The sequence below is a fragment of the Xyrauchen texanus genome, chromosome 32, assembly GCF_025860055.1.
Source record: "Xyrauchen texanus isolate HMW12.3.18 chromosome 32, RBS_HiC_50CHRs, whole genome shotgun sequence".
Taxonomy (NCBI): Eukaryota; Metazoa; Chordata; class Actinopteri; order Cypriniformes; family Catostomidae; genus Xyrauchen; species Xyrauchen texanus.
In genome coordinates this window covers 19513288-19537400 of record NC_068307.1, presented here as the reverse complement: position 1 = coordinate 19537400, position 24113 = coordinate 19513288, and the positions used below count along the sequence as shown (strand labels likewise).

Genomic DNA, 24113 nt, shown 5'->3' with positions numbered 1-24113 from the left:
TTTGTAAGGTGACATCTTCACAAATTTAGCTATTTGCCATATTTACTTTTAATTACGATGGTTTTGTCAGACCAGCAACATGGCCAGGCAATCTTGCACCTTTCACTACTTAGGACAAACATGAAGTGTTCAACACTCCCCTATTTAAGTTGTAGTACATAATTTGTATACTCGCACTACAAAATGGCGTGGAGTATTTCAAAAGTCTGTGATTTGGGTAGAAGCTCCAGTCTTCATCTTATGTTATTGTACATCACGTTGAACATGTTTGTCAAAAGTACTATTCATTCATGTAGTTTCTTGAACTGTAAAACTTTAATGTAACATGAAATGTATCATTTTCCAAAAATGGAGGCAAATGATTTTCAAATAATTCTCTCAGTTCCTAATAGTTGTTTTGATATGTTTCCAGGAACTGGAGCAGGGAATCGGTATTCTCCTCAGTTTGTGAGGGCTGCTAAACTTCTCCATTGGAATGGACATTATAAACCATGGGGCAGGACCTCCTCTTTCTCTGATATTTGGGACAGGTGGTACATTCCAGATCCCACTGGTAAATTCCAACCAATCCGGAGACACGCAGACAAATAGTCTGGTTTGAACTTCATAAAAACGTTTCTGACCTGTTGTGTTTTCACATGATAACTTTGATAACTGCTTTGATGGAGTAATTATTTGCAAAACATGGACCCTTCATAAAGATCTTGCTAGATCATTATCAAACCTATCAATACTCAATTTACTGGGACTAACATTGAAACAACAAAGGCCAGGATGCAACATTTAGCACCAATGCACTACCTCAGCATTCGCCGTCTAAAGTTATAACACTATTACATTTTGTGTTATGTCCGTGGTATGTATCTTCCCATTTCAGTGGAAAACTGTGGACGCACTACTAGCTCAATATTTTAGTTTAATTTCATCAGATATTTAAGAAAGCTTCAGAGCTTACAGGGTTAATTAACCAAAAACATTTTTTACTCACCCTCATGTTGTTTCAAACCCACAGCACTTCCTTTCAAGGAACACAAAAGAAGATCTTAGGCAGAAAGTTCAGTTTCAGTCACTGTTCACTTTCATTGTAAGGAAAAGCAAAAAAAACGATGCAATGAAAGTGGGACTGAGGCTAACACTGCCTACCATTCCCTTTGGTGTTTCACAGAGGAAAGTCAGTCATACGGGTTTAAAACAACACGACATTAGTAAATTATGGCAATTTAAACTAAAGAGTAAACTATGTCTTCAACACACAGACCTGTGAAATTTTAAAATGTATAATCCAGTATTTGACAACACTTTAACCACTTATTTTTTTGTATGGTCAATTTTGTTTACATTTGTATTCTGTAGTACTATAAACATTTCTATAGATGCATGTTTTTTTGTTTTATGATTATGCTTCACTGGTTACATTACCTCAGCAAGTCTCGTTTCGTCCTTCATAAGCTTAAGCTTAGGGGAAAGTGTGTCCATTTGAACATAATGGAAAATTGTTCTAACAGAAACTATAAAATACATTAAAATATAAATTTTGTATGCAATGCAAGAGTATGGAATTACATAGTCAAATGATTGAAATCTCAAATATCAGATGGAACAATCATATTGTTTTAATACATAGACACAAAATTAGGGTTAACATCAGCAGACGCTTATGTAGATTCAGATATCCTATAATATGCACTCAAACTGGGTGCTGTTCCAGAACCTGATACCTTTCAGTCCATGTTAATCTGCCAACACAAAGAACACAAACACTGTGCCAAAAACAGATCTCTGCTCATTGAATCCCTGCTGCTACCATTTTACACAAAGTCTGTGTTGAAATCATATGCATCATCATTGTTGTTGTTCTGTTGAATTGAAGTCAGGTCAGTGTTGATGGGGATAAACTTTACAGTTTTAGCTGATTTGTCTGTAGGAGATGAGAAATAAAACAGAGACTTGTAGAAGAAAATGACACAAAAGTGTTAAAAGGTAATACCAATACAACATACCTTTACTCTTCTGTGTTAATTGACATATCTTTGTCACCATTGTGGAAACAGGATTTTCAAACTCAGGCTTGAAAACAAAGAGTTCCAATCAACATTTTAACATCATAGTCAGTTACTGTATTGAGGTATTCATGCACATTATATATATCAAACAGAATAAGCCCTGAAACAGTCTTTGCAAGTCACATGAACGCAAATACTTTTAGATATGCAAACGAAATTTTAGGTGTTCTTACTATCCTTTATGGAAGTTAAATTGAAAGCAAAAATGGAAATAAAAATCTCATTCGTTTTTCCATAGGCAAATCCATTTTTAATGATTATAAACCTTTAAAGACAGACCTACAGAGAGTTGCATTATTTAAAACAATTTTTTTAGAAATAGTGTTTAATTGTGGAATTCCTGAAACGCTCCACCAATCAGAGAATTGTTTGCTGCAGTGACCACCCACTAAAATGATGTACTATGAATGATGCAATCGGGATGGTTTTCCTACTCTCCAATGAAATATCTGAATATTTTGCAATTTTTTTTTAACATTTTCTAGAATCAACAACTTTAAAAGTTTTATATTTTAATTTGATTGTCATTTGCAATGCTTCATCAGATTGTAGTTCATGCCCTCACTGAAAGACATCTAGTACGTTGTCTTTTGTTTTATTTTCAAATACTTTTTTTGCTTCAACTCAAAGTTTGTAATGTGATTCACCTCGAAGCAGGTTACGTTTTTTTGTTGACATTTTTAGCGCTAAATACAACACATCAGTCCAACAGTGCAGCCATTTATTTATTTATTTGGGTCCCCATTAGCTTCCACAATGTGGTTGCTAGTCTTCCTGGGGCCCATAAAAGTACTGAAACATATGTACAGTTAAAATACACAAATATAACATACATAAATATAACATTCATATAACATTACCGTATGTATACATTTATCCACGTATACACATTCACACTCATACAGCATTTGACAATATCAGTACCTATAAACAGTCACAAATTAACTGATGTAATACTATTAATTGTAATCTGTTTTAGAGTCTTTTTAAAATTACATATGTTGGATATATGCCTTGTTTTTAAATCCAATATATTCCAAGCAGATGACGATCTAACTAATACTGTTCTTGCCATACAATTGGACCTTGCAGATGGAACCACTAACACACCTGAACTCACCTGACGCGTATCATGTCCGTGACAAAACCCACTAAAAACCAACTTATCTACAAAAGAAAGCCATTTGTAGTTAATGATCACCAACTATGATGTTAATTACAACCATCAGATAATTGTTTACAAAGGAACTTTTATTGAAGTATGGGGCAGTTAAAAACACTTGGGACTGGTTGCAAATCTAAGTAAACCATTTCATTCATGAATTATGGTGCTGCTTTGCTTGAGTGAACAATGTATATATTCGGATGCAATGTTTGGATCCAATTCATTTCAAACTGACCAGCTCTTTCCACAATCTCAAAACACATCATACACATTCCTATCAGTCAAAAGCTCCACCAGAATTTCCTCTAGCTCTCCTATTGTCTGAGTGTCATTTATGACCCAAGACAGGTATAGCATACTTTATAAATGCTGCATAAGTTTTGGTAATGGAACCAATAGTTGGTCCAATGGAACCAATAGATGGTCAGGACCATCAAAACAAACAAAAAAAATAAATAATTTTTTTTTGTATACAAATGTTTAGAGATATAACACAAAATGTTTCATTTTGTTATCCCTTCTGTGGTCTTGCAGGTTATTTTGACCAGTTTTTAAAATGGTTCTAAATGGGTCTGAAACATCAGCAAGACCGATGAAGGGTTAACAGGTCAATATTTCACCTTCTGACTTTGTGGTTGTTATTCAGCTTTAAATCGTTTTTTGTACATCTATGAATCACATTTAATTAAAACTTATTTCAAATGTTCTCAAATTTAGCCCCTAGCCCCATACTGTTCTCTAGCTTCCTCAACTGCTCCAATGGGTATTGCATCTTACCCACAAGCTGCATACTGTCACGTTTCCGTGTTGTCTGCCCCGTGTTTTCTGTTTCACGTGTCACTTATCCCGTTCCATGTCACATTTTCCTTGTTGTCCGCTCCGTATTTCACTTGTCTTTGTCTAAAAAAACTACAATTCCCGGCCTCCCTCACTGCCTGCACTTATCATTGTTCTCACCTGTGTCTCGTTTAGTCTTCATTGTGTCTGTGTATTTAAACCCTGTTGTTTTCCTTTGTCGTTCGTTGTATGGTTACATGTCATTTAATTGTTCCTGTTGTTCTTTCATGTTTGCCCTTGATGTTTTTGTGTACTCCTGGACTTTATATAGTGTTTAGTTTGATTTTCCCATTGTGGACTTTTTATTTGTACCTGTGTTTGTTTATTTCTTCGCTTGTTATTAAAACCGCATTTAGATCCGAATCTCCCATCTGCCTTCTCCTGCTTCCCACACATTTATAACACATACTTTCCTCTCAAATGGGGTTTGTGCACATGTCCAAATACACAGAGTATTTTTCAATGAAGATAATAAATATGTTTACTAACATGTTTTATATGAAAGTGTACAATATGGTAATAGACTTACTGAATATTTTCTCCTAAAACATTAGATGGCAGAAAGAACTATCACAACACTTTCCTAAACCCCTGTATCACTGCAACAAATGGATTTGTCTCCTTGGATGGGCAAAGTGAGCCCATTCTGACTGATGGAAAAGGCAATATATATTTATTTGTCAAGTAGGCATGTATTAAATTATTTTCTACAAGAACAACAAATCAGAAATTGTTGTAATATAGTTAAGATTAGGGCTGCACGATTTGGACAAAAAGTCATATTGCGATTATTTAGAAAAATATTGCGATTTGAACTGCGATTATGATGGTAATGTTTTCCAAATGTTCAACTGCAAAAAGGCTGCTGGGGTTTTCACACTTGAACCCTCTTAAAAAGAACCAAACTGAGACATTTTTTCAGTTCAACCACAAACAAATAAATATATAAACAGTGAAACGAATTCTTCTTCATATTCAAATGTTACCATCCACCATGTACCCATTTTTGTCCATTTTGTGACAGGATCTCAGCCCACTAATCATCAACATTAGATTTTGAAACACAGTCAACTTGAATATTAGGGATGCTCCAATCAGGATTACAACATCCAATACCGATCTCCAATTTTCTTTTCATTTCATCAATCGATGCTGACCATTTAACTTTTATCAGCTCTGTAAAAAATTATTTTTATATGTAAACTTTCTGCTCAATGTTACTGTTAACTAAATGTCCCTGTTTGTAAAACCATAGTTGTTGCCTAGTTTTTGCTGTCAAAAATAACATTGGTTGATTGAATAATTCAGTATACACAAAATATAATTTTAACTCTTTATTCTAGGCCTTAAAATCTAGTTGGCTTATACAAACTATTCTTTACTGTATATAAGATAGTCCTAAAGAATGAGGCTTAATGTCAAACTGAAGTTGAATTGATAACCCATTGGGGTAATTACATTTAAATTGAAAATTGTGGTTAGTTTGTCACCATTAAATTGAATTATTTGTATTAATTGTTTTATTATATTTAATTTAGCAATGCATTATATTATAGTAACTAAATATTTTATATTGATTTATTATATGCATGTTCCTTTTCATTTTGTTGGATGTTGGTAATATTAGTTCCGCTTTCACTTGTTTCCATTGGAGAGTGTAATAAGGGCGACACGCTCACTCGTGAAGTAAACAAATGAGCGGAGAATGGAGAAAGAGATGTTGCTGGACTCGGCATGTGTTAACTGTTAATGGCGTTTGCTCAGCAAGCATTTAATAAAGATGTTTGAATTATATCCAATCTTGTATACTGCATTATTATTATGATACCTGTGCCTTGAGGAGACTGAGATGCTGCTACCGCAGATAATAATAAAAATAACGCTGCATGCAGGACACGCCAGTTTAGTGTAAATAAAGCGTTTAGTGAGAAATGGAACCAAACTCAGAGCACTTCTGTTACTCGAAGCATGAGAGGGAGTTGTGGAGCACAGAACCTCTCTGAATTTTTTTTTAATAATGCTCTAATTTAATATAGACTGGACAGAGCCACGCAATTAAACTTGGGAGCAGACTATTTATTTATTTAATTAAATCGCAGCCCGTTGCAATTTAATTATCGCACAAGGTCATATTCGCGGTTTCGATTTTATTTTGATTAATTGTGCAGCCCTTGTTAAGATATTTTAAAATGTCAAAAGTGATTGAAATAAACAAATTGAGGCATCCTTGGCATTTAAAACTTTCATTAAGGGGGGTCTTTAGTGCCATTGTACACTAATCAAGAATTTATGTATTTTGAATAGTTTTCAATACGGGACAAAAGGAGGGTGCAGTATCATAAGACAAATAGAGGGATAGCGTGCAGGTGCCCCAACACACATTGCATATGTACAATGGGACAGCACACTTGCAATGTATTGCCAAAGCATTTGTGTCTGCATACTTGCATAGAGTATGTTTGCACTGAGTTAGTCTCAAGGTAGAAGACCTCTGTCAGAGAGATCAGAGTTGGATTAGATAGTCATCAAAGACATCTGTAAATAACAGACTCATCATTTCTCATAGTCTAAGATAACAGAAGGTGCTCCAGAAGTCAAATTTGTCATTACAGAGCATTTATAGTTCTCATACGAATATTAAGTACCTCCTCCGTGTTGGCGGTCATGTCCACCACCTTCACATCAGTGGTTGTTGTTGACGTCGTCTCTTTAGGCAGCTCACTTACATCGAGCACACCAGCAGTGAAGCCCTTTGAGTTAAAACTTATACTGCTTGCTAAATTTGGAAATCCCATACCTGACAACAGATACATTTTCATGAATACACAAAAATAAATTTTTATTTTCTGATGTGTTCAAAAAAATTGCTAAATTAATACTATAGGAAGATTTCAGATATAAATCGATTCAACAAAATCTGAGACATACCTTTGATAACATCCTCATTGCCTTTCCTCACTTTGTCCATATCCAAACCTGATTGCAGATCTGTCACCTTGGCATCAGAGAGGAAAGAGGGGAGGCCCTGTCGCTCTGGAACTCTGCTGTGATAACTCAGTTTAGCCCTAAAACAACATGACAGGAAGAACAATTCTGCAATTAAGTGCAACAAATATAGAGGGCTTGTGCAGTAACAAGGTCTGTTAGGGCAGCATAGCTTGCTGTAAGAGCTCCCGACTGTTACACAGATTTTCACAATTTCAAACCAAGTGACTTAAGTCACTGATTATATGCAGGGATATGGATTATATCTATATGGCAATAACAATCACACAATTTCTGAAAACTATATACGTTAACTTTTTATTAAACTTTTACACATTTTGAAAATATGGGCATTACAACTGTGACATGTTACAATTGTGCAGTAACTTCCAGGATATTGCAGCAACCAGGAAAACAATCTCCTCTGACTACGTAGCATGATAATTCATATGATTTTCATCAGAACTCGCCAGGTCATACACCGTTGTACCACTGCATCTGTATGATTGATTATAAACTGACTGACTCCAATTGGCAAGGGCTCATGACCTCTCGAACTCACACCCTTACAGAGATATGTCAGCATTAAATCATCTGAAATTACGACTACGGTCCAAAACGAACCCTGTCCAGTTGTTGAGGAATGTTGTAGCTGCCAGCTCTGTGTTCGGTACTCCACCTTTCTGCAGGAAGCCTCGTTTCTTGGCAAATGTGGTCAAGAACTCCAAAGAGTTTCTGTAGTCTGGGACATTATATTGCAGCATTATCTGAAATAGACATATGAAAAGTTATGTAAAACTAAGTAAAAGGAATGTTATGTGTTTAATTCAAGTTGCTCTATATAGATACCACCTGCAACATGCTGGCAATTACCATAGAAAATAATTAAGATCTGTCCATCTGTTTGAAAAAGCAAGCAAAATCGGCGGGTGTGAAAAAAGCAGGCGGTTTGTGAAAAAAGCTCGGAGGATCATCAGAGACTCCAGCCACCCGAGTCATGGGCTGCTCTCACTGCTACCATCAGGCAGGTGGTATCGCAGCATCAGGACCCGCACCAGCCGACTACATGACAGCTTCTTCCCCCAAGGAACCAGACTTTCGAAAATCTCTCACGATCAATAATCAGCACTGCACTTTATTAATCTTATATTTCACACTGGACTGTCAAATATATTGTCCTCAATACAACTACTATATATATATTTTTTTATATACTCTTTTATTTTTATTGTATGTGTATTGTTTACTGTACATTATATATAATTAGTGTTGTGTAAGTATGCGTACATTTGAAAAGTAAATTGTGTTGTGTAAATGTGTTGTGTAAATATGTTGTTTATTCTAATTGGTATATGTCTCATCACTGTCAGGACTGCTATATGTTGCTCTGAACTGCACACAAGACTTTCACCTACTGTTGCACTTGTGTACCAGGTAGTGTGACAAAGTGATTTGATTTTGAAATCAGTGTCTACGGTAATGCACTTAAGAGCATAATATAAAATATAGTAAAACAATTATTACAATAAATATAATTTCTTATCAAAGAATGTTTGCTTGTTTTTACAAACAGATGGATATATGGTCTAACACAGGGGTCGGCAACCTTTTTGACATGGAGTGCCATTTTATATTTTCCTAGTCAATGGCTGTGCCGGATTTATGTCAATTTTCACAGAGCATCTTAAGTGCTTTAATGAAAGAAAGCCTGTCCTTTTGAACAAAATAAGTTAACAGTTAATGTCACAAATTTGCTTAATTGATTACTGATCACTCAATTGTATGGAATCATAAATATTTCTTATGTCATTGTAATCACAAGTACGCAAGCAACAGCAAGAGAGGAGCAGGCTATTTTTATTATATTAAGTTTTTTGCACATGCATTCCAATCTACATCTTAATGTAATCCTTCCACATGATCACGCAGATGAATGGGAGGCTAAACACTATTAAAGTAGGGCTGCCCCCTGATATTCGACCAAAGGTTAGTCGGTGAGAAGAATCTTAGTCGACCAAGTTTTGAATGGTCCGTTGGTTGCAGAAAAAAAACGACGAACTACGTAATAGCGCTGGTTGGACGACAGGTGGTACTACTATGGGGTAATATTCATTAAGCAGGGTTAGTGTTAAGCCTACACAATAAAGCAAGACACATTGATTTCAAACGTAGAACTTTATTTTAACTAAAAATTCTAATGAAACTGGAAACAAAAATAAATGCAATTAAAATGTGTTCAACATTTTGAAAGATAGTTTTACAACAGTTGTCAACATCTCTCTGGCAAAGAACCTACTTCATCTGTGCATTATCTACCAGTCGGGTATTTAGTTATCCAGGAAAATACATTGTGTGTGAATAAATTCATTCCCTCCTTCATGATATATATATATATATATATATATATATATATATAAATTTAATTTCTGTTAGTCACACGTCTGTGAAACTTGTTCAGTTTATGTCTTAGTTGTTGAATCTTTTTATGCTCATACACATATTTACACATGTTAAGTTTGCTGAAAATAAAAGCAGTTGAAAGAGTTTATAAATGGCCATGTCAGACATTGTCTATTGGAAAAATCCAACCAAATCAGCCAAGCTTTCTGTAGCGCATAAAGGTGAACGTAGTCACGACATGGGGGCCTCCATGCTGTACCGGCCAGTGGGCCTCTCAGGTCTTAATCAGTCCTTGGGTGTACCTACATGGTGAGTTGGAAATCAAGGATTAATAGTGGCGTTTTCCTTACGGAAGGTAAGCCGTCATTCACACACCCTGACCGAAGCAAAGCGGGCGCGTTTACTTGTGTGATTAACCGAAGGTGTAGCGCTGCCAGCTCGTGATGCACAAATGGATTCCACGCACTGCACAAGTCTGTTAGGTATACTGCAGTCTAGTCGCATTTTAACTTTTTGTTTAGCCACCCATTCAGCTCATGAAAACATGCTGCATGATCATGAGGGCGGATTACATCAAGCTGTAGAATGGAATGCAGGTGCGGAATTTATATAAGTAAAACAGTCTACTCCTCTCTCACCATAACCCCTCCGCGTGCCAATGCTGGCACACATGCCATAGGTTGCAGACCCCTGGTCTAAGAAATAAAGTATGAATGTGTAAATGTGGACTGAAATATAAAAAACATTCTTCTCCTTACATGCTGCTGATTTCACTGTTTGAGTAAAGTCCTGACTGCTTCCAGTGGATTCTCTTCTTTCTCCTCCACCTGCAGGCTCCTGAGGGCCATAATATCTCCTGGGTTACAAGAGGCTGCCATGATCACTGGGCTGTCAATCATCTTCACTCTCTTAGAAATATGCACTTCCTGCATACATCTGTATGGAAGGTGGAAGACTGTTTTGGGAGCAGTATCACAATGCAATTAAGTACATACAATGCATGGTGGGATTTGAAGTTCAGTGTTGGATTGATTGAAGACTTCATGTCATGGTCAGATCAATACAGTTCATCATGCTTCAAATTCATATCAACATGCAGGGTTCCCAGACCTTTTGACTAGAGGTCAACCGATATGTCGGTTTTGACGATTAATTGGCAATGATAACGATTTCTGGAACTATCGGTTATCTGCAAAAATCCACACCGATAATTTCCCCCATTGTGTCCGGTACTGGAGCAACTGTGAAGGGCGCGCTGTCATTATACAGTATGAGAGCGGCCTCTAGAGGCGAAATAAAAACGATCATTGATGCCTCGTAGGCGGTTGTTTTGACACGTGAGACTGCACATTGAATGCAGAGGAACACTTAACGGAGCTGAACAATGCAGATATAAAACACCAACAACTAAAAGGTGTGTATACAATACATGTTGTCATATCATTATAAAGTAATTAATTTCTTGAATAGATGCTGCATTAATAAAGAACAGCAGTATGTTTGCAGACTAGGCTGAGAGGAAGCTAACATTAAAGCTACCCTCAAGCAGTTAGAACAATGTGACAAAAAACACAAAAGTCCAACATAAATGTTTAAATAAAATGTATTACCATCTATTTGCATTAGTTTAGATCCAGTCACGTTTATGCTTTAGCCAGCTAAGTATTTAAAGTTAGTGAGAAATTTGAGAAAAATATCTTCATGCAGTCAAGAGAAATGTATAAACAAATCAGAAACTCAGATTTTAATAAATGATTTATACTCACAGTAATACGTATTTTTGTAATTTTGATTAGATAATCATCAAGTGATCCGTGTGTGTGACAACATTTTTGGAGAATTTAAACGAGCGTAACAGCGCAAAATACAAACAAAAATATTACTGAATCTTATAGAAGCGTTAAAAATAGCATAAGATATTGCAATTCACTAGTTTGCCCAGTTTCATATTAAAGACCCCTCACCACAAGTGAAGTGATCAGCCACTTGAAGATGTCTGTGATTCACAAAAGGCTGTGTTTAAGAAGTAAATATATAAAAGGCACGCACAGCACCAGCACGTCAGTGAATGGTGCTGCTCTGTTTACACACACTCGCGGCTATTTTTAGCCTTCAGGGCAGTGCGCAATATTTGCGTGCTACTCCCGAACAACAAACAGTGAAACCCAAATTTCACTGTTTTTTGGCCCTGGCACAAAATGACCAGCTAACATAATTTCACTAATCAAATCAGCAGCACCTGGGAAAGTGTGAACAAGTACAAGTCAGGTGAATCTGATTGGATTATAAGAGCAGACTGATTGCTATAAGAGGGAACAAGTGATTCCAATCATTGTTCTTGTTAGCAATGTTACCTCTAAAGAATGACGTGCAGCCATCATTGATTTGCATCAAAATGTCCTCACATGCAAGGAAATTGCTGCAAACAAATGCAAGAAACATTTACCGGATCATCAAGAACTTCAAGGAGAGAGGTTCAACTGCAGTGAAGAAGACTTCAGGACATCCCAGAGTGTCCAGCAAGCACCAGGACCATGTCCTCCTGAGGAGTCAGCTATGGAATCATGTCACCACCAGTGCAGAGCTTGCTCAATATTGGCAGCAGGTTGGTGTGAGTGCATCTGCACGCACAGTGAGGCGAAGACTTATGGACAATGGCCTGGTGTCAAGAAAGGCAGCAAAGAAGCCACTTCTCTCCAAGAAAAACATCAAGGACAGACTGAAATTCTGCAGGAATTAAAAGGATTGGACAGCAGAAGCCTGGTGCAAAGTTATTTTCTCTGATGAAGCCCTCTTCCGACTGCTTGGGACATCTGGAAAATTGATAGTCCGGAGAAGAAAAGGTGAGAACGCTACCATGCGTCCTGCCAACAGTGAAGCATCCTGAGACAATCCATGTGTGGGGTTTCTTTTCAACCAAGGGAGTGGGCTCTCTCACAATTCTGCCCAAAAACAGTGCCATGAATAAAGAATGGTATCAGAACATCCTGCAAGAGCAACTTCTCCCAACCATCCAGGAGCAATCTGGTGATGATCTGTGCATATTCCAGCATGGAGCACCATGTCACAAGGCAAAAGTGAAAACGAAGTGGCTCTGAGATTATTACATTGAAATTTTGGATCCGTGGCCAGCCAACTCCCCAGATCTTAATACCATTGAGAACCTGTGGTCAATCCTCAAAAGGTGAGAGGACAAGCAGAAGCCCACAAATTGTGATCAACTCCGAGCACAAAGAAGGCAAGAATGGATCGCCATCAGTCAGGAATAGGCACAGAAGCTGATATCCAGCATGCCAGAGTGAATTGCAGACGTTACAAAGAACAATGGTCAACACTGCACATATTGACTCTTTGCATATATTGAATGTTTTTGCCAATAAAAGCCTTTAAAACTTATTAAATGCTTATCATTTTTTTCCAGTATACCATAGAAACATGTAAAAAACTATCTACAAATACCGAAGCAGCAACTTTGCAAAACACCAAATTTATGTCACTGCCAATACTTTTAGCCACGGCTCTACTAGTTAATAATAAAGTGTTTCTCTAATAAGCTATACATTTATATTGATATAATGTGTAGTTAGAGGTTTGTGTTTCTTTACATATTAAAGAGTACTCCCAATTAGTTCCACACAATAATGTAAAGATATTCTAAACTGATTATGCAAAAAAACAACACTGGTATCAGATCGGGATCGGCCGATACAGAGATTTCCAGTATCAGAATCGGAAGTGAGAAGCGGTATCGGTGCATCCCTATTTTAAATGTTGTTTTTTCATTCAGTATCAATTTTAAAAAACTATTAATCGGTTATCGGCAAAATCCTATATCGGTGGACAATACACTGCATTCAGAAAGTATTCAGACCCATTAATTTATTTTCACATTTTATGCTGCAGACTTACGCTAAAATGCTTTACATCAATCTAAACTCCATACCCCATAATGAAAAAGCAAAAGCCATTTTGATAACTTTGCAAATTGATTAAAAAGAAAAAACTGAAATATCACATTGACATAAGTATTCAGACCCTTAACTCAGTACTTAATTGAAACACCATTGGCAGCTATTACAGCATCAAGTCTTTTTGGGTATTAGGTCTGTCAATTGGGCAGAAAAAATAAATTCACATTTTTAAGTCAGCTGATTTTTAAATTGACGTTGTTTCCTTTGTCCACAAGAGGGTGCATTAAATACATAAACCATACAGCAACATTATATTATTGAAAAGAACATGCCAGCATTCTATTTTCAACTAATGTGCATAAAATAAGTTTTAGTCAGTCCATATTCTCAAATGTTAAGACAAAAGTAAAATGAGGGGGGGAAATGCTTCAATAGGCAGTCAACATGATGTTACACTTGCACTGATGCCACAGTATACTACTCCAGACATAAGCTTCATAATAACAGTGAAATACCACATTGTTTTATATTAATTACAGTTGTATGTAGGGTAGCAATATTCTCAGATAGCAGTGGTATTCGGCTAAACTCGGTGGTGAAACGGCTCAAACTATGAGCCCACGCCCGGGGCTTTTCAATCAGATGGACAGAACGGAAGAGAGCGAGAGATTAGCAAGACACACATTTCTAAGTGGAACTCCTTTCCTGACAAAGCATTTAAAAAAAAATAAAAATTTGCTTAATATGAGAAACACTTATGAGAGAGCAAGACGCAACGACCAAGTTTATTCTGCTTCTCATGCAGGAGTGCTGTTTTTTTAGATGCTGTTTTGAGATCCTGAGACACCTGCTTTCTGTTAAACTGTATTTGTTGTGCTGTCTAGCCTTTTTGAGCGCAAGAATACGATCGATCCAAAGTCATCGGCAGTGCTTTGCACACAACCAAAATTTTAATGCACAGTTTTAGCGTTCAAATATGTATTTTTATTTCTTAAATTCATCACATTTTCTCATTTTAATTTGACAGACCTACTGGGTATAATAAAGCAAGCTTTGCACACCTGGATTTGTGGAGTTTCTAGCATTCTTCTCTGCAGATCCTCTCAAGCTGTCAGGTTGGATGGGGACCGTCGATGGACAGCCATTTTCAGGTCTCTTCAGAGATGTTCGATTGGGTTCAAGTTTGGGCTCTGGCTGGACCACTCAAGGACATTCACAGAGTTGTCCATAAGCCACTCTTGCGTTGTCTTGGCTGTGTGCTTAGGGTCATTGTCCTGTTGGAAGGAACCTTCGGCCCAGTCTGAGGTCATGAGTGCTCTGGACCAGGTTTGCATTAAGGATATCTCTGTATTTTGCTGCATTCAGGTTTCCTTAAACCCTGAGCAGTCCGTGCTGCTGAAAACCCCCCAGAGCATGATGCTACCACCACCCTGCTTTACAGTTGGGATGGTATTGAGCAGGTGATGAGCGGTACCTTGTTTCCTCCATACATGATGCTTGGAATTGAGGCCAAACTGTTCAATCTTAGTTTCATCAGACCAGATAATCTTTTTGTGTGTCTGGCATCTCTGCCATGAAGCCCAGATCAGTGGAGTGTTCCATTGATGGTTGTCTTAATGCAAGTTTCTCTCATCTCCACACATGATCTCTGGAGCTCAACCAGAGTGACCATCAGGTTCTTGGTCACCTCTCTTACCAAGGCCCTTCTCCCCCGATTGCTGTTTGCCAGGGTGGCCAGCTCTAGGAAGAGCCCTGGTTGTTTCTAACTTCTTCCATTTAAGTATTATGGAGGCCAAGGTGCTTTTAGGAATCTTCAATGCAGCCAAAATATTTTGATTTGTGCCTCGACACAATCCTGTCTCTGAGCTCTGTAGGCAGTTCCTTTGACCTCATGGCTTGGTTTTCGCTCTGATATGCATTTTCAGCTGCGATACCTTATATAGACAGGTGTGTGTGTTGCCAAATCATGTCTAATCAATTGAATTTGCCACAGGTGGACTCCACTCAAAGTGTAGAAAAATCTCAAAGATGATCCAGAGAAATGGGATGCACCCGGGCTAAATTTCAAGTGTCATAGCAAAGGATCTGAATACTTATGTCAATGTGATATTTCATTTTTTTCTTTTTAATAAATTTGCAAAATTATACAAAATCAGATTTTTGCTTTGACATTATGGGTCAAGGAGTATATAGACTGATGTGAAAAAAATAAAATAAAGCATTTTAGCATAAGAATACAACATACAGTGCATCCGGAAAGTATTCACAGCGCTTAACTTTTTCCACATTTTGTTATGTTACAGCCTTATTCCAAAATTGATTAAATGTGTTATTTTCCTCAAAATTCTACAAACAATACCCCATAATGGCATCATGAAAGAAGTTTGTTTTGAAATCTTTGCAAATTTATAAAACAATTCAAAAATTAAAATATCATATGTACATAAGCATTCACAGCCTTTGCTCAAGTCTTTTTTTGTATTATGCTACAAGCTTGGCACACCTATATTTGGGCAGTTTCTCCCATTCTTCTTCGCAGAACCTCTCAAGCTCCATCAAGTTGGATGAGGAGCATCGGTGCACAGCCATTTTCAGATCTCTCCAGAGATGTTCAATCGGGTTCAACTCGATCCACTCAAGGACATTCAGAGTTGTCCTGTTGGAAGATGAACCTTCGCCCCAGTCTGAGGTCCAGAGCGCTCTGGAGCAGGTTTTCATCAAGGATGTCTCTGTACATTGTTGCATTCATCTTTCCCTCGATCCTGACTAGTCTCCCAGTTCCTGCCGCTGAAAAACATCCCCACAGCATGATGCTGCCACCACATCAGTTTAGGGATGGTATTGGCCAGGTAACGAGCGGTGCCTGGTTTCCTCCAGACATGACGCTTGCCATTCAGGCCAAAGGTTTCATCAGACCAGAGACTTTAGTTTCTCATGGTCAAAGTCCTTCAGGTGCTTTTTGGCAAACTCCAGGCGGGCTGTCATGTGCCGTTTACTGAGGAGTGGCTTCCGTCTGGCCACTATACCATACATATTGGTAGAGTGCTGCAGAGATGGTTGTTCTTCTGGAATGTTCTCCTCTCTCCACTGAGAAATGAGTTTCATTTAAACTGAGAAACGATGGAGCTCTGTCAGAGTGACCATCGGTTTCTTGGTCACCTCCCTGACTAAGGCCCTTCTCCCCCGATCTCTCAGTTTGGCCGGGCAGCCAGCTCCAGGAGCCCTGGTGGTTCCAAACTTCTTCCATTTACGGATGATGGAGGCCACTGTGCTCATTGGGACCTTCAATGCTGTAGACATTTTTCTACACCCTTCCCCAGATCTGTGCCTCGATACAATCCTGTCTCAGAGGTCTACAGACAATTCCTTGGACTTCATGGCTTGGTTTGTGCTCTGACATGCACTGTTAACTGTGGGACCTTATATAGAGAGGTGTCTGCCTTTCCAAATCATGTCCAATCAGCTGAATTTACCACAGGTGGACTCCAATCAAGTTGCAGAAACATCTCAAGGATGATCAGTGGAAACAGGATACACCTGAGCTCAATTTTGAGTGTCATGGCAAAGGCTGTGAATACTTATGTACATGTGATTTGTTTCGTTTTGTACTTTTAATAAATTTGCAAAGATTTCAAACAAACTTCTTTCACGTTGTCATTATGGGGTATTGTTTGTAGAATTTTGAGGAAAATAATGAATTTAATCAATTTTGGAATAAGGCTGTAACATAACAAAATGTGGAAAAAGTGAAGCGCTCTGAATACTTTCCGGATGCATTGTAAAATGTGAAAATAAATTAAGGGGTCTGAATGGACTGTAATTTATCGAGTTTTGTTTTGGAGTAGATTTACATTTGTTTGTCAGGAACCAATCCTTGAAAAATTATTATTCATATGAGATATTTGTAAACCAATAAGACGAGAAACATCTGAGATTCAAATGGACCCTAAAGGGAGGTCACTTCATATATCATCAGCGGTAGTTACCTAGTAGGGCTGTCACAATTATGAAATTTGGCTAATGATTAATTGCCAAACAAATTATGATGATTAATTGTCTGTTTTACTGCTTTCACTATTAACTGTCTTATAATTTGTCAAATTTCTTAAGGTGTGTTTTTTTCTGCATGTGTGCTTCATACACTTTAAGAAGTCATTGTTACACATTTAACTTGAAATATATAAATCAAATAATAAAATAGGGATGTGATTTAATTTTAAGGCTTTAAAAACTTAAAAATAAAGTTTTAAAAATCAAAATATTTCAAATTCTTTTATGTCTCTCTTTTTAGTCATCTTTAGTTTTGGTCAATTTTACATTTACACTGTTGTTTTTTTAACTAATTTTATATTTTTATAAAAAAAAAAATATATATTAATATTTTATTATATTAATAGAAAAATATTTCTGTCCTAATTTCTTCACTTTCACACATTATTTTAATGCTCTGATTAAACCCACAAGCCCTTATTTGTCATGAAGCAAAACCGTCGAAATTTTGTTTCATCACTCCACAGAAGCGTGCGTTTCCTCTGTGTCACTCCGTGTATGAACCAGGAACAATTGCCATTACGCGATCGTTTAGTGAAACCGGAGCACTTTGCCTTCACTGCCACCGTTTATACAGTGCACGCATCAGAGCGCTTGAGGCTCTTCTGGACAGGAGATGGTTGACGTCCGCACGACTCAGTAGTGCGGATCAGTGATGCTCAGACTCAGAGTTCAACTAAATGACACACAAACGTGCCATCCATAGCAGTTAAACAGTATATTATCTTAAAATTCCCTTATTTGGGCATTAAAATGTGAATGGAATTAGAATGCCCAATGATCATGGTTCTCAAGTAACCTCGATCAGATGGTTATTTAATAAATCGCAACAGGCCTATACCTAGTAACGTTCATACAAATTAATCCCACAGGTGGTTACCCTCAAAGAAAACTTTTTTACTGGCAAACTGAAGTTACCATTAAAGTTGTTTTTTTTCCCCATGACTTTTCAGGTCAATTAATTATGTTTCCAGGCTTTCAATGATTATGGGAACACTGTACATGGCAATAAATAAATAAATGGAAAAGCTTTACCTGGTCAATCCTCTCTGAACACCAACGTTGCATGCTCTGATTCCTTTCAGACTATTGATGATGCTGCTCTTTCCTACATTAGGGAAACCTGAAGAAGCAACAGTGTAAGGCACCTTAATATTGGATTATTTGTGTTATACAAATATATTAAATTATAACACGTAGAGTTGGGTAATGAGGGTCAGCAATGACTTAAACTAGGTTCAGGATTCGAAATGCCTTGTTTAAGGTCAAAATTCACATTCAACAAATAAATGCTTTTATTACATTGTAGTAATACCTATTATTGGATAATCCAGTCAAGTGTATTAAATATTTAAAATTATTTATATTCTGTATTTTTGTAAATAACATAAAAAGTTCTGAACTCTTGTGACTGCAAATTAATTTAATTCTATCTTAATGCAGGAAGTCACAACATCACTAAGCAACTTAACATTCCTTCTGTTTTACACCCCTTAAAAACTAACTCAACACTTGAAAAAACTAAATTTCTCATCTTGAAATGTTTTGGAAAGTCCCACTCTGTATTTTTGCATTTGCATCAACCACAATACAGTACAATCTCTACCGGTTGACATTTCTTCCGTTGCATGGCATATAGCAACTTACCACCCAGTGCTACAGTGGTCTATACAATAACAAATCTTACCGACAACACCAATTCTGAGCATGCTCTCGTCATCTGTCTTGTTAGCCAAGTCACAAAGTGTCTGTAGGAGAGAATCGCTGCCAAAACATGAAGCTGCTCTGCTGTGATCCAAAACACCATTAGATACTCTCTGCTTTTTCTGTTGCTGTAAAAGAAAACAAGAATGTGAACTTTGAAGTTCAGCTCCTCGAATTAAGATCAAATTCTTAGTCTAGAAAGCACCACCGCTCATACACACCACAGTTCTGTCCTGCAGTTGTGTTGATGCTTTGAAGACAAAAGTTGGGCATTCAGCTTCAAGGTATTTGAGCCATTTCTCTAAGTTCTCTTTAGGAACAAGATCTATAAAATAAAAATATTTTTAAGAATCAATGTATTTTTGTGCCTGGTAGCTCAGTGAGTAAAGACACTGACTACCACCCCTGGAGTCGTGAGTTTGAATCCAGGGCATACTGAATGACTCCAGCCAGGTCTCCTAAGCAACCAAATTGGCCCGGTTGCTAGAGAGGGCAGAATCACATGGGGTAACCTCCTTGTGGGCACTATAATGGAGTTCATACTCTTGGTGGGGGTGCATGGTGAGTTGTGCGTGGATGCCGCAGAGAATAGCGTGAAGCCTCCACACACAATATGTCTCTGTGGTAACGCGCTCAACAAGCCATGTGATAAGATGCGAGGATTGACACTCTCAGACATGGAGGCAACTGAGATTGGTCCTCCGCCACTCGGATTGAGGCGAGTCACTAAGCCACCACGAGGACTTATGAGCACATTGGGAATTGGGCATTCCAAATTGGGGAGAAAAAGTGGGAGAAAATAAAAAAAATGAAAAGTAATCAATGTATATGTCAATAAAACGTCTATCGGTCAAAGGCAATGCAAGGGGGACTGTACCTATTTTGTTCAATATGAACATTAGTTTTTTCTTTCCCTCATGCTTCAGGATGGTTTCCTCTAGCTGAGGACAGCCCAGAGGGTCCCTGGCATCTAAGACCTCCACTATCACCTCAGAGGCCTCAATCACCTGCAGAAGAATTCAATGGAACTTAAGATCAACCCTGTGAATGATGACTATGGTCATACCAATTAAAGAACATATTGTAGTCAATATAAAAGTTTTGTGCATGTTCTGCTGGTTGTTAACTTGCCTTTTTCAGCTCGCAGCATCTAAACATTTTAGAACTTTTTGGCTGCTGTGGCCTTTGCTATTTAAGCATTCTCCCCCTGCAACTGTACAATGTAGTCTGTGAAAACTGAGGTGGGTTTTTTCTTTTTTGCTGTGTCAGCATTTACACCTTATTTACCTTTTTAGCCTTCTTAGCTGTTGGTTTGGCTTCAGTGCCACCTGCCTCTTTTTCCTTCTTCCTCTTTACTGCTCTTTCTTCCAGCTTTATAATCCTATTTTGCTCTTTCAAGGCTTCAAGCTAGAAGAACCACATTTGATGATACATTTGTTTAGTGCAAAGATATAACCTCCTGTGCAGTAATTGTCCAGTAACAAAAAAGTTTATGAGGGTCATTATCAAGCAAATTATTACTTGTGAAATTTTATCATACCTCCTGTTTCCTCTGTTCAGCTTCTCGAAGCACTTCCTCTTTGAAAGGTGTGCTGTTTGGTACCCCAACATCTTTCTTTGGCTTTCTGCTTATACCTTTTTTCTTAGCCTCTTTCCATGGTTTACGGTTATGTTCTCGAACCTTGACGTGAAAAAATATTTATATAGCGCAAATGTGCTTTAACAACAACAACAACTGCTATAAATATAAACAAATAAACTAATTATGAATCATCTATTAAAAACCATGTTTACATGGTGTTGTCAAATATGCCGGTACTCCGGTACCAAGTCGGTACAGAAACAAAAAAAATGTTTACGATACCAGAATTTCTGAAAGTATCGGAGTACCGAGTACCGGGTCTACCCAGTACACAATCAGAGTCGGGAACTTAACGCTCACAACTGTAACAGATACTCAGACTCGATGGTAGTGTTAAACCCAGAGGTGTAGTTTATTGAGGGATTAAGGGGAGCTGGTGAACCTGAGTGCACACCGCAGTGCAATGGAGAGGAGATCACAGGAACTTGACGATGGAGCGATGGAGTGAGGAGCTTGAACACGCAGGAGCGTTGGAGAGGAGAACTACGTAGAACGTTGCTGGAACAAAGGAGCGAGGAGCTCTGGACGAAGACCATGAAACGTCTAGGAGAGGAAGCAGGTAAGTGAGTCTGTGATCAACGTGGGAGACCAGACAAAGAGTGACGGGAGAGTGGAGCTTATATGCTGTGAAGCTGATTGATGTGGGAACAGGTTTCAGGTGCGGGTGATTAGTATTCGGGAGAGAGAACGTGGAGTGTAAGTGCTGGGAGTGTCAGGAAGAACTGTGACAACAACAAGCAAAAGATGACGACAAGCAAAGTAGCTGCTGCTGCAGAGTCTCAACTGAATCTTGTCGAAAAGAAAAGTGGAAAAAGCCAGGTTTGGAAATTCTTTGTATTTGAGTCTGATGAAAAGGGAAACATCATAGATCAGCAAAAACCTATTTGTAAACGGTGCTTTCGCAATTTTCTGACAAGAGGAGGAAACACATCAAACTTAATAAAGCACCTGAAAGACAAGACACCTGGATTAATTGAAGCAACCAAAGCAGGTGAGTTTAAAAGCATAATATCATTTGCATTAGGGTTGAAACGATTAGTCGACATTATCGAAAATAAAAAAAATTACGAGAAAACTTTTCACTGTCGAATAGTCGTTTGATCTCATTTAATGTAAAATTAAATAATATTAAACTAATGACGCGCGAGAGCAGCATTGCAGTTCACGCCTGACGGAGGAGAGGAAGAATTACACAGATCACAGTCCAGATGCACTCTAAACTTTAACAGCTTCATTTTATGTAGATCCCAAAGTATTAGGGAATTTTAAAAATAAATAAATTCAGAAGCAGTCTCGTTGTGGAATAAGCGGGGCCGGAGCTCTTTAAAGGAAACATCCAGGCATTACAAATGCAGTTATATTTAATGTGTTATAGCTTTATTAAAGTTCAAATAATACAGAAGCAGATCATGTTAATAACTATAAACTCAGAAACTGGCATTTCTCTGTGTGGTCGGTGCCTCTTCAATGAGTTGCGCGAATGTCCTGATCTAAGGGGGAGAGATTGAAACTGCACCCGGCTGAGAGAGACTCTGCCTCGGGGACGATTAATGCAGCTAGATTAGAACTTATTTAATCATAATATATGTCACTGTGCATTTCTTATTGTGAAGAAAAATGGCAATATGCAGCTTTATTAATACAAACACTTTGCACATTAGTTTGGAAATTGTTTTTTATTCTATTGTATGCTTGTTTATTTCTGGGTTTTTTTAGTACTTGGTAAAAACTTAAAGTAAAAGTTGCAAAAGTTGAAGCAAATCTTATATAAGTCTTCAAAAATACTTTAAACATACATTGTTCAGTTTTGTTATAATTAAAAAATAATATATTTAAATTAAAGTGTTACTCAATGGCATATTTCTGTTCTTAGTTCTGCTGCTAATGTTTTGTAGACTTTGTTAATAAGAGTGTTGTTTAGTAACCTGTTTTTGCTTTGGTACCGAAAATGGTATCGAGTACTGTGAAATTTCACTGGTATTGGTACCGAATACTGAAATGTTGGTACCGTGAAAAAGCTTAAAAGAAGGACAGACTTTAGTTTAAATATGTATATTAACAGGCCCACGTGTATTTCACACACAACACATAGAAGAAATAGGCTAATGAAATCACAGGAAATTAAAGGAATATTCTGAGTTCAATACAAGTTAAGCTCAATTGGCAGCATTTGTGGCATAATGTTTAATAAATAAATAAAAGGCAAAAATCAAGGTTACAGTGATGAACATTTTTGCAGGGTTTAAAAGGTAGAAATGTGAAGCTTATACTTTTATAAAAGCACTTACATTCATTCATCTGTTAAAACTAATGTAATAGTTGTGCTATAAAGTTTAAATAGTCTTTTTTTACAATCATTTTAGGGTGTTGACATAACATGGTCATGGCAACAAAGTTGTAAAAATCTATATAACTTTACACAGAAAAGGTTAGCAAGTGATTTTATCACACTAAAATCAGGTTAACATGCCTATTGTTTATGTATAGTGGCTATACTTTTGAAACGGTGAGCATTTTAATGTTTACGGATTGGTCCCATTTACTTGCATTGCCTTAATCACACACAACCAGATTTTTGGTTGTGTGTGAAAAGAAAAGGAGGGGCAAGTAAAAAAAAATATTTTTTGTGTAATCAATATTATGCCACCAATGCTGTAGATTGACCTAAACTTGTATTGAACCCGGAATATTCCTTTAAACTGACTAGAAAAAAATTAAATATTAAAAATCGAATTTGGGACCGCCATAATTTACACAAAACAAACAAACAAAAACAGATGCAGTATCATAGTGAGATGGTCTCATGGTAATACCACAGTAATGAATGATTACCATATTCGAATGCCAAGTTATTTAGTTAGTACTCTAAGATGTACCTTCGGACACCATGGAATTACCTTGTTACCATGACACTTTGCTTTGTGAAACTAAGCTAATGTGACGACGTTTGATGACAATGGCCAGGCATAAAATAACTTATATTATGAGTCTTAAAACTTGAAATATCTTACCTTCTTCTGTATTTTGAAGCGTTTGGCGCATCGCATGATACGCGCTTGCTCGCCTTCCTCAACTCTAAAAGAGAGACACGTGCGAGTTACGTTACAGAGTTTTACCAAAGTAGCCGAAATCTAACATATGCGTGCTCCTGTTAGTTTGTCGTTGCCTTATAACGAATAATTGCACTAATGTCACGCTTTACCTTATGTTAGAGTGATTCAAATGTGTAAATAATTACAGTTATTTCAGAATTTTACTCACTTGGTCTCTTCATATCTCTTGCTGATACTGCACGCGCTACAGTCTCACACAGAGCAGCGCGTGGGCATCTTCCTCACTTCCGCTTCCGCTTTCGC

At 37.4% G+C, this 24113-nt stretch overlaps 1 pseudogene; it reads right to left on the bottom strand.

Moving 5' to 3' along the window:
• Positions 1 to 1598: 1598 nt before the first annotated feature.
• On the bottom strand, positions 1599 to 24031 carry LOC127626389 (guanine nucleotide-binding protein-like 3; annotated as a pseudogene).
• Between the last annotated feature and the right edge of the window lie 82 nt (positions 24032 to 24113).